The 11,009-nt window shown below is 40.9% G+C and overlaps 1 long non-coding RNA gene across 1 annotated transcript; it reads left to right on the top strand.

Annotated features, from left to right (window-relative positions):
• Positions 1 to 525: 525 nt before the first annotated feature.
• On the top strand, positions 526 to 10,996 carry 2310002F09Rik (RIKEN cDNA 2310002F09 gene). Its single transcript, NR_077063.1, has 3 exons — positions 526 to 614; positions 7,672 to 7,811; positions 8,672 to 10,996. It is a non-coding gene; the product is annotated as an RIKEN cDNA 2310002F09 gene (long non-coding RNA).
• Positions 10,997 to 11,009: the final 13 nt, after the last annotated feature.

Raw genomic sequence — 11,009 nt, 5'->3', positions numbered from 1 at the left:
TTCAGATATACCATAGGTAGATAGATAGTAGTTTAGCTAATTACAGAAATAAGTTTTATTTGGCCTCCTCTACATGTTTTCTAAGCTAAACAAATAATAAATAGGTAGAAACAAGAAACATTTGCCTATTCAGATATACCATAGGTAGATAGATGGTCTTAAAAAATCTCAGAGATCTACAGAATATGGCATTTAAAGATGCTTTATTAATAATAGGCTTTTCATGACAGTGTGACATACCAGCTCCTGGCAACACCCCATCCTACTTTAAAGAAGATGATGAGCATCGAAGAATCAGCATGTGGAGTTTGCTTCAAATGTGGCAAGCTGCCACTAGGCATAAACCTGCTCTAGCTTCCACTGTAGACAGCATGTTATCCAAACTTGACAAACAGGACATGGAAGAAGTCAACTGCTGGACTTTGCAAGGACAAGGTAGGCAAGTCCTTCATAATTCCTGCTTCACAGGAAATAATGTCAGATACTGGGCCAGAAGGCTGAAAATGATACTCTAACGATGCAGAGAAACATTGAACGACTATCCAGGTAACCAGAAGCCTTTGCCATTTCTACAGTTTTGGAAGCTATTTGTTCTGCACTTCCTGTTTATTCAGGTAATATCCTTCTTGGGTTCTAATGGGGTTAAAGACTAGATAGTTATAATCTCACAATCAAGCTTAAGCTGTATGGGATTTAAGAAAATGTTTTAAAGTCTATGTGTGTGTGTGTGTGTGTGTGTGTGTGTGTGTGTGTTGATAAATGCAAGTTATGATAGAAAATGATTTAAATACAGAACTCTGGCCTCACCAAGATAGGACAGTTGATGGTGTACTTTCTCCAAGGTTGACAAATACAAATGGACTGGATATTATGAACGTAATTTTTACCTGGTAGTTTTCATAATTGTTATTATTATACATAATTATTACTATAAGAGAAGGAGCCTTTATTCAACTAAAAGGGGGATTGTTTTGTGCACTGTGCATTCAGATGCCGATTACTGTGCCCAGAGATCTGCTTGCAGTATGGATGTTGGCATTGCCATTATTATTGAAGCATCTCCTGTTTCAATGTTGTGTGGCAATTATTCTCCATCACCTTTGACTGTTAAAGTTCTGAGTTAAGGTGGAACTTTTGATCCCAGTGAGGGAATCCTGGGTGGAAAGGAGGGAGAAATTTCCATGAGAGAATGGCCATGAGGGAGTTGATGGGGACACAAATGGAGCAGGAGCAGCCAGGGCGAAACTAATATGGCAAATAATGAGGCACATGTCTGGGTAGTAGGCAGCATAGTTGGGTTAGAACAGGTGAATATCTGCCCAGCTATAGTGCTTGAAACTTGTTAATAAATAGTATAGATCTCCATGTCATTATTCAGGTACAAGAGAGGGCATAGAAAATCCTCATACTTTTACATGCCACCAACAAGAATTGACAATCATTGATTATTAATATCTCTCAATATCAGTGGACTCAATTCCCCAATAAAAAGACACAGATTAACAAAATACATGTGAAAACAGAACCATCCTGCTGCTGTGTACAAGAATCGTACTTCAGAACCAAAGATAGACATTACCTCATATAAAAGGTTGGAAAAAGATTTTCCATGCAAATAGACTCAAAAGGCATGATGGCATAACCATTTTAATATCTAACAAAATAGGCTTCAAATTTAAACAAAAGAGATGAGGAAGGACACTTTATATTCATTATAGATAAAATCCACCAAGATGATTTCTCACTTTTGGACATCTATGTTCCAAATGCAAGGGCACTTGTAAAAAGAAACATTTCTAAAGCTTAAATCATACATCAAAGTCTCACAGGTCAATAGTGGGAGACTTCAACACCTCATTCTCACTAATGAACAGGTATTCAAAAACAAAACTAGACAGAGAAACAACAGAAGTAACAGATGTTATGATCCAAATAAACCTAACAGATATCTACAGAACATTTCACCCAAACACAAAAGAATATACTGTCTCAGTAGCTCATGGAACTTTCTCCAAAACTGACTATATACTTGGTCACAAAGCAAGTCTTAACAGTTACAAGAAATTTGAAATAACTGCCTGTATCCTAAGACTACCACGAGTTAAAGCTGAATTTCAACAACAGAAAAAAATAACCCATGAAAAATAAATATTCCTCTATTAAATGAACACTGGGTCAAAGCAAATATAAAGAAGTTAAAAAGACTTCCTAGAAATTAATGAAATGAAAATGAAGGCACAACGTACCCAAACATAGATGACATAATGAATGTGGTGCTAAGAGGAAAGTTCATAGCATTAAGAGGAAAATTGATAGCACTAAAATCCTTCATAAAGAAATTGAAGAGATCTCATACTAGGACCTAACAGCACACCTGAAAGCTCTAGAACAAAAATAAGCAAACACATCCAATAAGAGTAGATGGCAGGAAATAGTCAAACTGAGGGTTGATATAATAAAATAAAAACAAAGAGAATGACACAAAGAATCAATAAAACAAAAAGTTGATTCTTTGAGAAAAATCAGCAAGATAGAGAAATCCCTATCCAAACTAACTAAAAAGCAGAGAAAGAATATACAAGTTAACAGAATCAGAAACAAAAAGGGGGACATAATAATAGACACTGAGGAAATCCAAACAATCATTAGGTCACACTTTAGAACCTGTACTTCACAAAATTGGTAATAGACAGTTTTCTTGATAGATATCACTTACCAAAGTTAAGTCAACATCATAAACAATTTAAATAGACTTAGAACCCCTAAGAAAATAGAAACAGTCATCAAAAGTATCCCAACCAAGAAATGACCAGGACCACATGGTTTTAGTGTAGAACTCTCCAAGACTTTCAAAGAAGAGCTGATGTCAATACTCAAAAATATCCCACAAAATAGAAACAGGAGAACTGGCAAATTCATTTTATGAAGTCACAGTCACCCTGATACCAAAACCACACAAAGAGTCAATAAAGAAAATTACAGACCAATTTCTCTCATGAGCATTGATGCAAAAATACTCAACAAGATACTAGCAAAGTATGTCTATTTGTAAATGATATAGTTGAAGTGGAAACTTAAGGGTTCTTTGGAAGGTCTGTTGTGTCAGATGATATTTTACTAAGGTAGACATATGAACTTTTCACTGAAGCAGACACAGGTAAAACACTAAGGTAGACTTGTGAAGAAATGTTTCACTGAAGCAGGCACAGGTGAAAGGATGCTCTGCCAAAGCAAGCGCAGGAAAGGACATATGGTGAAGGATGAATATATTGGTCTACCTTACTTGCATAGCTGAACTCCATTTGTCAGGACTCCATAGAGAGAAATGCACCAAAAAAACCTCTAGTGGTGTGTTGCAGTTTTTTTCTGCTTCTGCAGACTCAGGCCAGTTGGCAGAGTGATATCAGCTGAGACAGATTCGTGGGCTAAGGCAAGATGTGTGGTGAGGCAAGACCCGTGGAGGACATGTGATGTTTGGAAGGATATAAATAGGACTTGATGGACAGTGATGGAGGCAGAGCTTGGCTTGCTTGTAGAGCCAGCTGTGCAATGCTTGTTGGTCTCAAGTCTTTGCTGATCTTTGCTTCACTGAAAGAGGCACAGCCAAGAACTTCTTGTAGGCATAAATTTTTTGCAACCTACTTTTCATGAGGGTTCAACCTCTCCTCTAGCTCACCACCAGCAGAGGTAGTGGGAAAGAAAAGTTATTAGGATTCGGGGAAAATGGGCCTGCTCAGCAATAGTTCTTTGGAGATGAGCTCAATCTTCTTTGGCAGCAGTTCAATCCTGCAACAGACACCAAATACGACTCAGCAGCTCCAGACCAGTCCTCTAGGCAGGCAGACAGCACACATGAACTGGCAGCTACAGTCTAGTTCTTTTGGTGGGGAGATACAAGGCATGGATGCCAACCAGCCTGAAGTGAGGTTGTCAAAGTGGCAAGCTGCCGCAGGAGTCCTGGGAGCAGTTCCTTGGTGAGTTTCTCAATGGCAATGTTACCACAAGTTAGGCTCAACAACACTATATAAGGTGACTCGATACATGCATGTCCTTAGCGACAAATAGTGAGGTGGAACAAACCAAACCAATGCTCAGTGCTTGACTCCTACTGTCTGTGGGGTCATATTTATACTCTTTCATTAAGCATCCTATTATATGTCTGCTTCAGGAATTCTTTCCCCGTCTGCTCCAGCAAAACATCCTTTCACCTCTGTGCCCCAGCAAAACATCATTTGATATAACTGACTTTCTAAAGAAACTAGAAGTTTCTCCTGGTGTTCCTGTTGGCCCTAGTCCCTCCTGCTGATTCGTGTTTTCTCTCCTGGCTCTACTGGACTGCTTGTGTATCTGTGAAATATTTGTGAGAGGATCAAGCTGCTGCTACTGACTTGTGAACTGGACTGCTAATTTCCAGGCAATGCAGCTGGGATTTGCTCCAAAGAATATTTTCTAAACAGGTCCACTTCCCCCCCGCCCCGGTGTCCTTTATTATCCACTACCTCTGGTGGGTGGTGAACTACAAGGGTGGTTAAAGTACTAAAGAAAGCCTGGCATGGTGGTGCATACCTTTAATCCCAGCACTCGGGAGGCAGAGGCAGGCGGATTTCTGAGTTTGAGGTCAGCCTGGTCTACAAAGTGAGTTCCAGGACAGCCAGGGCTATGCAGAGAAACCCTGTCCAAAACAAAAAACAAAAAAACGAACAAACAAAAACAAAAAACAAAAAAATAAAGTATTAAAAGAACCATCATTAAAAATTAGAGTTTGAAAAAAATAAAGCTACATATATAAGTGACCCCCAAAATTCTACCAGGGAACTCCTACAGCTGATAAACACTTTCAATGAAGTGGCTGGACACAATATTAAATAAAAAAAATTAGTAGTCCTCCTATGTACAAAAAATAAATTGGTTAAGAAAGAACCCAGGGAAACAACATCCTTCACAATAGTCTCAAATAATATAAAATATCTTGGGATAACTCTAACCAAGCAAGTGAAAGATATGTATGGCAAGAATTTCAAATTTTTGAAGAAAGAAATTGAAGAAGACCTCAGAAGTTGGAAAGATCTCTCATGCTCATGGATCAGTAGGATTAACTTAGTAAAAATGCTCATATTGCCAAAAGCAATCTTCAGATTCAATGCAACCCCATCATAATTCCAACACAACTCTTAACAGACCTTAAAAGAACAATACTCAACTTTGTATGGAAAAGCAAAAAACCTAAATAGCTAAAAACAATCCTGTACAATAAAGGAATTTCTTCTATTGTTTATTGGAGAGATCAGGGATACAAGGGGTATAACTAATCATAATAAAGGCAATATACAGCAAACCTATAGCCAACATCAAATCAAATGAAGAGAAACTTAAAGTAATTCCACTAAAATCAAGAACAAGACAAAGCTCTCCATATCCATTCATAACAGTACTGGCTAGAGGACTATCCCTGATTTTAGGCTGTACTTCAGAGCTATAGCAATAACAACTGCATGGTACTGGCATAAAAACAGACAGGTTGATCAATGGAATCAAATCAAAGACCCAAACATAGATCCATATAGCTGTAGACATCTGAGTTGTGACAAAGAAACCAAAATTTTACAATAGGAAAAAAAAAGCATCGTCAATAAATGGTGCTGGTCTAATTGGATGGCTGCACGTGGAAGAGTGACAATAGATCCGTATTTATCACCCTGCAAAAAACTCAAGTCCAAGTGGATCAAAGACCACAACATAAAACTGGATACTTTGAATCTAATAGAAGAGAAGGTGGAAAATATCCTTGAACAAATTAGTACAGGAGACGATTTTCTAAACAGACCACCAATAGTGCAGGCACTAAGAACAATTAATAAATGGGACCTCATGAAACTGAAAAGCTTCTGTAAGGCAAAGTCCATCTTGAGACCCATGCCATGAGATGGAACACACTCCTGACACTACCTTGAGGGCCAGAAAGCAGAGGCTATATAGCCCAGAAACCCAGGATACAACCAAACAGGAACATATAAAGGTTAGGGTTATATAGGTTAGGGTTAAGTTATATAGGAGTGTTTGCGTGTGTGTGTGTGTGTGTGTGTGTGTGTGTGTGTGTGTGTTCATGCACGCATGCGTGCATGTGGTGCAAATGAAATGATCCATAATGATACTCTGCTATACTTATAGACAGGGACCAGAGAGAATTTATCCAGCCTTAATATGAAGGCTAGTGCCTAGTCTTACTGCAGCTTGATACGCTGTGTTTGGTTGATGTCTATGGGAGGTCTGGCGTTCAGTGGGGGAGGGTGACAGGGAAGAGAGGGGGGAGGGAAGCTGACTTCAAGATGTAATAAAGGAGAGAAGAATTTTAAAAAATCAAACTATCTGGTGGTGCACAATTTTAATCACAGCACTGGGGAGACAGGCAAATGGTTCTCTGAGTTCAAGGCCAGCCTGGTTTACAGAGTGAGTTCCAGGACAGTCAGGGGCCACACAGGGAAACATTGTCTGAAAACAAACAAACTAAAACCAAATAAAATTAAAACAAAGGCCCACACAGAGAGTCTAGCCAAGTCAGACACAACCCAGAGCCACTTGGAGGAGAGTCCCCACTGTACATCTTCTAACCTCATTGGTTCCGTCTAAACCAGAGTATCTGTAGTTCCTGGAAAACTGTACAGAGCACCTCAGAACATCACTACACATCACAGGAACTGTGGATAACATTGCTCACTGCACCCCACAGGAGACAGAGACAGTCTACGGAGTGTGCAGCATTGCTGGACTCATTGACATCTCCAGATCCATCTCTGAGGAATGAAGATTTCCTAAAGAGACACTTGTGCACCTCCTTTTGGTTATCAGACTTTTGAGACAATGGGCCCCAAGAAACTAGACATTCCCAGGATTCTCATGCTGGAAGAAGCAATCAGGGAAATCCATGTGCCAGACAGAGGGAGGGTTTGTCTCTGGAAAACAGATTAAAAAAAAAAAACTTACTTATTTGTATTTGTATGGATGTTCTACCTATTTGTATGTATGTGTGCTGCATAAAAGCCTGGTGCCCTCAGAGGTCAGAAAAGAGATAGGGCAAAAATGCAGGCGAGGGGTAGGGTACCTTTGGCAGCCTGTGCCAAGATGTACCCTTGAGAAATTATGATGAGCAACAGATCTGGTGTAAGAGGTTTATTGGGGGAGGGGAGAAAGAAAGGATGTTAGTATGAAGCAGAGATAGAAGCAGAGAGACAGGGAGACAGAGACGGAGACATGAGGGCAGAGGGAGAAATCAATGGTGCCCGGAGGTCTATTTTTCTGCAGCATTCTGACGAGGGCAGGTAATGGTGTAAACAGCTGCTAGGTTCCTGAGAGGATCTGTGGGATCGCCTGTTTGCTAACATCCTCTCGAACTAGAGTTATAGGTGTTTGTGAGCCACCAGGTCAGTGTGGGGGACTGAACTGTGGTCCTCTATAAGTTAAAACCCATGCTCTTAAATACTGAACCATCTCAAGCCCCAAGAGACTTAAAACTTTAAGTGTGTGTGTGTGTGTGTGTGTGTGTGTGTGTGTGTGTGTGTGTGTGTGTACATGTGAACTTGTGTGTGCAGATGTTTATGTCCATATAGAAGTCAGAGGACAGCTTTGGACAGCATTCACCTTGGCTTTTTGTTTCCTTCTTTGTTTTTGAGACAGGCTCTCGTTGGCCTGAGGATAGATTGAGGAAGTCCTGGGTATCCTCCTGTTTCCACCTCTCCAGCCCTGGGATTACAGATGTACTACCATGCCCTGCTTTTCATATGGGTTCTGGGGATGGAACTCAGTAAGTACTCACAGTAAGTACTTCACTGACTGAACTCGTTCTCCCAAACACAAATTGTCAGAGCACTGCAGGGCAGACTGGAGGGAAGACCACAGGGAACCACAGCTTGGTCAGGACTGCTCAGCTGTGAGTACCTCTTGCTCATTGTTTAAGCATAAATGTCAGGATTCTGTGGTCTGGTGACCTGGAGGGCATACGTGTCACAGGTTCCCTTGGTCCCTCTTCCCAAAGTGGACCCTTTTTTTTTTTCCATGACTTGTTTATTTTGAAAGCGGGTGGTCACTGGGACTCCCAAGATTCAGGCTTTGACCCTAACAGCCCGCCTGGTTTCCTCAATTCTCCTACAAGCTAGATGTTTTTCTCATCTCTCGACATGTTTAAATGCAGACACAAACCCACTCTTTCACTGCCCCATAGCCCCCTCTCTTGCCCTTTCAAGCTAAAGAATGTTCTAGAATGTGTTCCCATCAACCTGGATGGACTGGAGTTGACCCTTCCTTATAGGCCCATTCTTCTATAAAACAGGGACATGACATCACACCCTTGGGTGAGCTCTTTCTCATGCTATAGGGGCTGGGTGTGTGCCAGGAAGTACAACTGCCCTTTGACAAAGCCCATCCCGGAGGAGTCCTTCCAAGTTTCTCTTCCTCTCCTCTTTGCAACTCTCTCTAGATTCCTTCCTTTCTTGCATAAGCTTCCTTGGTTACTAAAACTCACTTGGGCAAAAACAGGAAGTGGAGGTTTAGTTGTCTGTGAAACTCAGGAGGGAGGAGGAGGAAGCCTGACAACTTGGCTGGCTTTCCTGACTCTTTTTTTTTTCTCTTTGCTGGTAGTCTCTCCAACTCAATTGTGTCCTTATTTTCTGTTCCACAGGAAGGATTTGGGCGGCTACCTCCTACTTGCCCAAATCCCCAGCTGTCACTCATAGCTGCTGGTTCTGGCCCTGGAACCTTGGAGACACTGGCATCATGGCAATTAAATCCATAAGGGCAACTGCCACAATAATAATAATGATGACAGCTAGCACTTACTAAACACTCACTATGTGCAAGGCGTTCTCTGGGCTTTCCATGCAATAATAGTCCGACTAATCCTCCCAGCAGCCTCTGAAATCTATGTTACTATTTTTTTCCAATTAAAAAAATAAATATCTGCATCCGGGTGTGGTGGCTTGCACCTGTAGTCCTGGCTATGCTGGAGACCAAAACAGATGGATAACCAGAGCTCAGAAACTGGAAACCAGTCTGGAAAAACTAGCAGTGGAGACTCCTCCAACTCCAAACAAGAACAACAAAAATGGTTTAAGTATCGATTTTATTCAGAGTTAGCTGGTAGTTTCTTTCCTCTTTGTTGATAGCACAGAACTCTTGTTTCTCTTCATTCACATTGTTTTATCTTCATTCCATACCACCTTTATCATTGTGTATCTTTCGCAACTACCCTTATTAGTGTATCTCTCGAAGTATTGTTTTTATTAGCCTTAACTACTTATCTTCATCACTGTGTATGTTTTCCTACTATTTTTTTTCTTTAATTAAGATGTGGGCTTGGCATGTAGCTTAGTTGGTAGAATGTTTGCCTGTCATCCTGCTGGGAACAAGCAAAATAAACGTATTCTTAGGACTACTTACTACTTCATTTTCAGACTCCATTTAATCATCGGGAGGAGCTAAATTCAAGGTCCCAGGACCTTGGGGATCTGGGGACTTCCCAATAGCTGAACACTTCTGTTATAAACAGTTAACTGTCTGAGTTCAAACATCTCAGGGACAGACAACTTCTTCTACCTGGCAGCATCAAACAAGTTCATGTTCCCAGGCCTAGGAAGGAACAACTATCCCACTTCTCCAAGTGTTTTCTTAATTGTCTGCTAATGGGTAAATACAGAAATTGTGGTGAGAGAACGACATAAGCTCCATTTTAGGACCAGGCCTGACTTCAAAAAGAAAGTCATCCGTTCTAGGAACTGACCATAAAATCCTCCTAAGTCATCCATTCCAAAAAATGATTGTGACTTCCTCCCCCCAAGTCATCAGTCCCAAGAACTAGGTCATAAAATCCCCCATCCAAAGAACAGCCTGGTGAAATATCTTATCTCAGGATGGGCCATCTGCGCCGGGCATCATGGCTAAATGTTCATGATACAGGAATGCAGTCCATCGATCACCTGGACATGAGCTAATCAAAAAACCAACCCATGTAACATACCTGGCACCCATCAATAAAGATTACCTAACCCTAGCTAAAATTCTCCTAGCTCCCTATAAAAAGCCCTGTGCACTCCTGTCTGAGGTCGTAGCCATTTTTGTAAGTGGCCCATCCTGCATGCAAGCTTCTTGTTTTCGTGAAATAAAAACACTCTTGCCAATTTCACATGGGAGTGGTGGTCTCCACGCAGTACTTTTGAGCTTAACAGTGGTTATCTAAACCCAGGGGCATACATTGTATAAATACATAAGCAATTGGCTGTTATGCCCTAATTAAGTACATGAAGCTGACCAGGTCCTTTGTCATCTTGCCCCTCTAATTTTGGTGTGAAACTTTGTTTCTGTCCACATGTTCCCTCATCAGCCTGTCTCTCACTGTACTTTGAAACCCTCGGTCAAAGTTCTTCCTCAGCCTCATCTCCTTTAGACCTCATCTTGCAGCATTTCCAGAAGAAAGCCAGAATTTGGTTGCCCTGATAGGACATCTGGCTCTCTTCCCTCTCTTCCCCAACTCTACTGGTTATGCTTGGTATGCCAGTCTGTCTGTGTTTGTCAATTTATGTCTGCAATTTTAATTGCTTGATTGTTGCTCTTTGTTTCCTATTCAGAAGAAAGAATCAAACTTCATCTGCTGGCCATTCACCCAATTGACTTAGTTTTAATTCATTTCAAGTATTTTCAGGAAAAAAAAAGGAGGGGTGAATTGGGACAACAAAAATGGATAAACTGACTCTGCTCATGTAGCCCCTGCACAGGAAGCTAGTGAGCCCTGCTGGAGAAGCCCTGCCTCTGACTGGATCAGTTGGGCTCAGCAGATGACAAGGATCTCCTCCCTTGAAATTACAGCTGGAGGTAGTACGGAAAGTTTGTCTGTGTGTTTTATATGTTTAAATGTATGTGGCCATTGCATATTTGTGTCTGACTGGTCTTCAATATATAGATTTACTATGGTGTGTGTGTGTGTGTCTGTGTGTCTGTGTGTAAAATCTCTAAAAAAAAAAAAA

This window comes from Mus musculus, chromosome 7 (genome assembly GCF_000001635.26).
Source record: "Mus musculus strain C57BL/6J chromosome 7, GRCm38.p6 C57BL/6J".
Lineage (NCBI taxonomy): Eukaryota > Metazoa > Chordata > Mammalia > Rodentia > Muridae > Mus > Mus musculus.
This window is presented reverse-complemented; position numbering and strand designations above follow the sequence as displayed.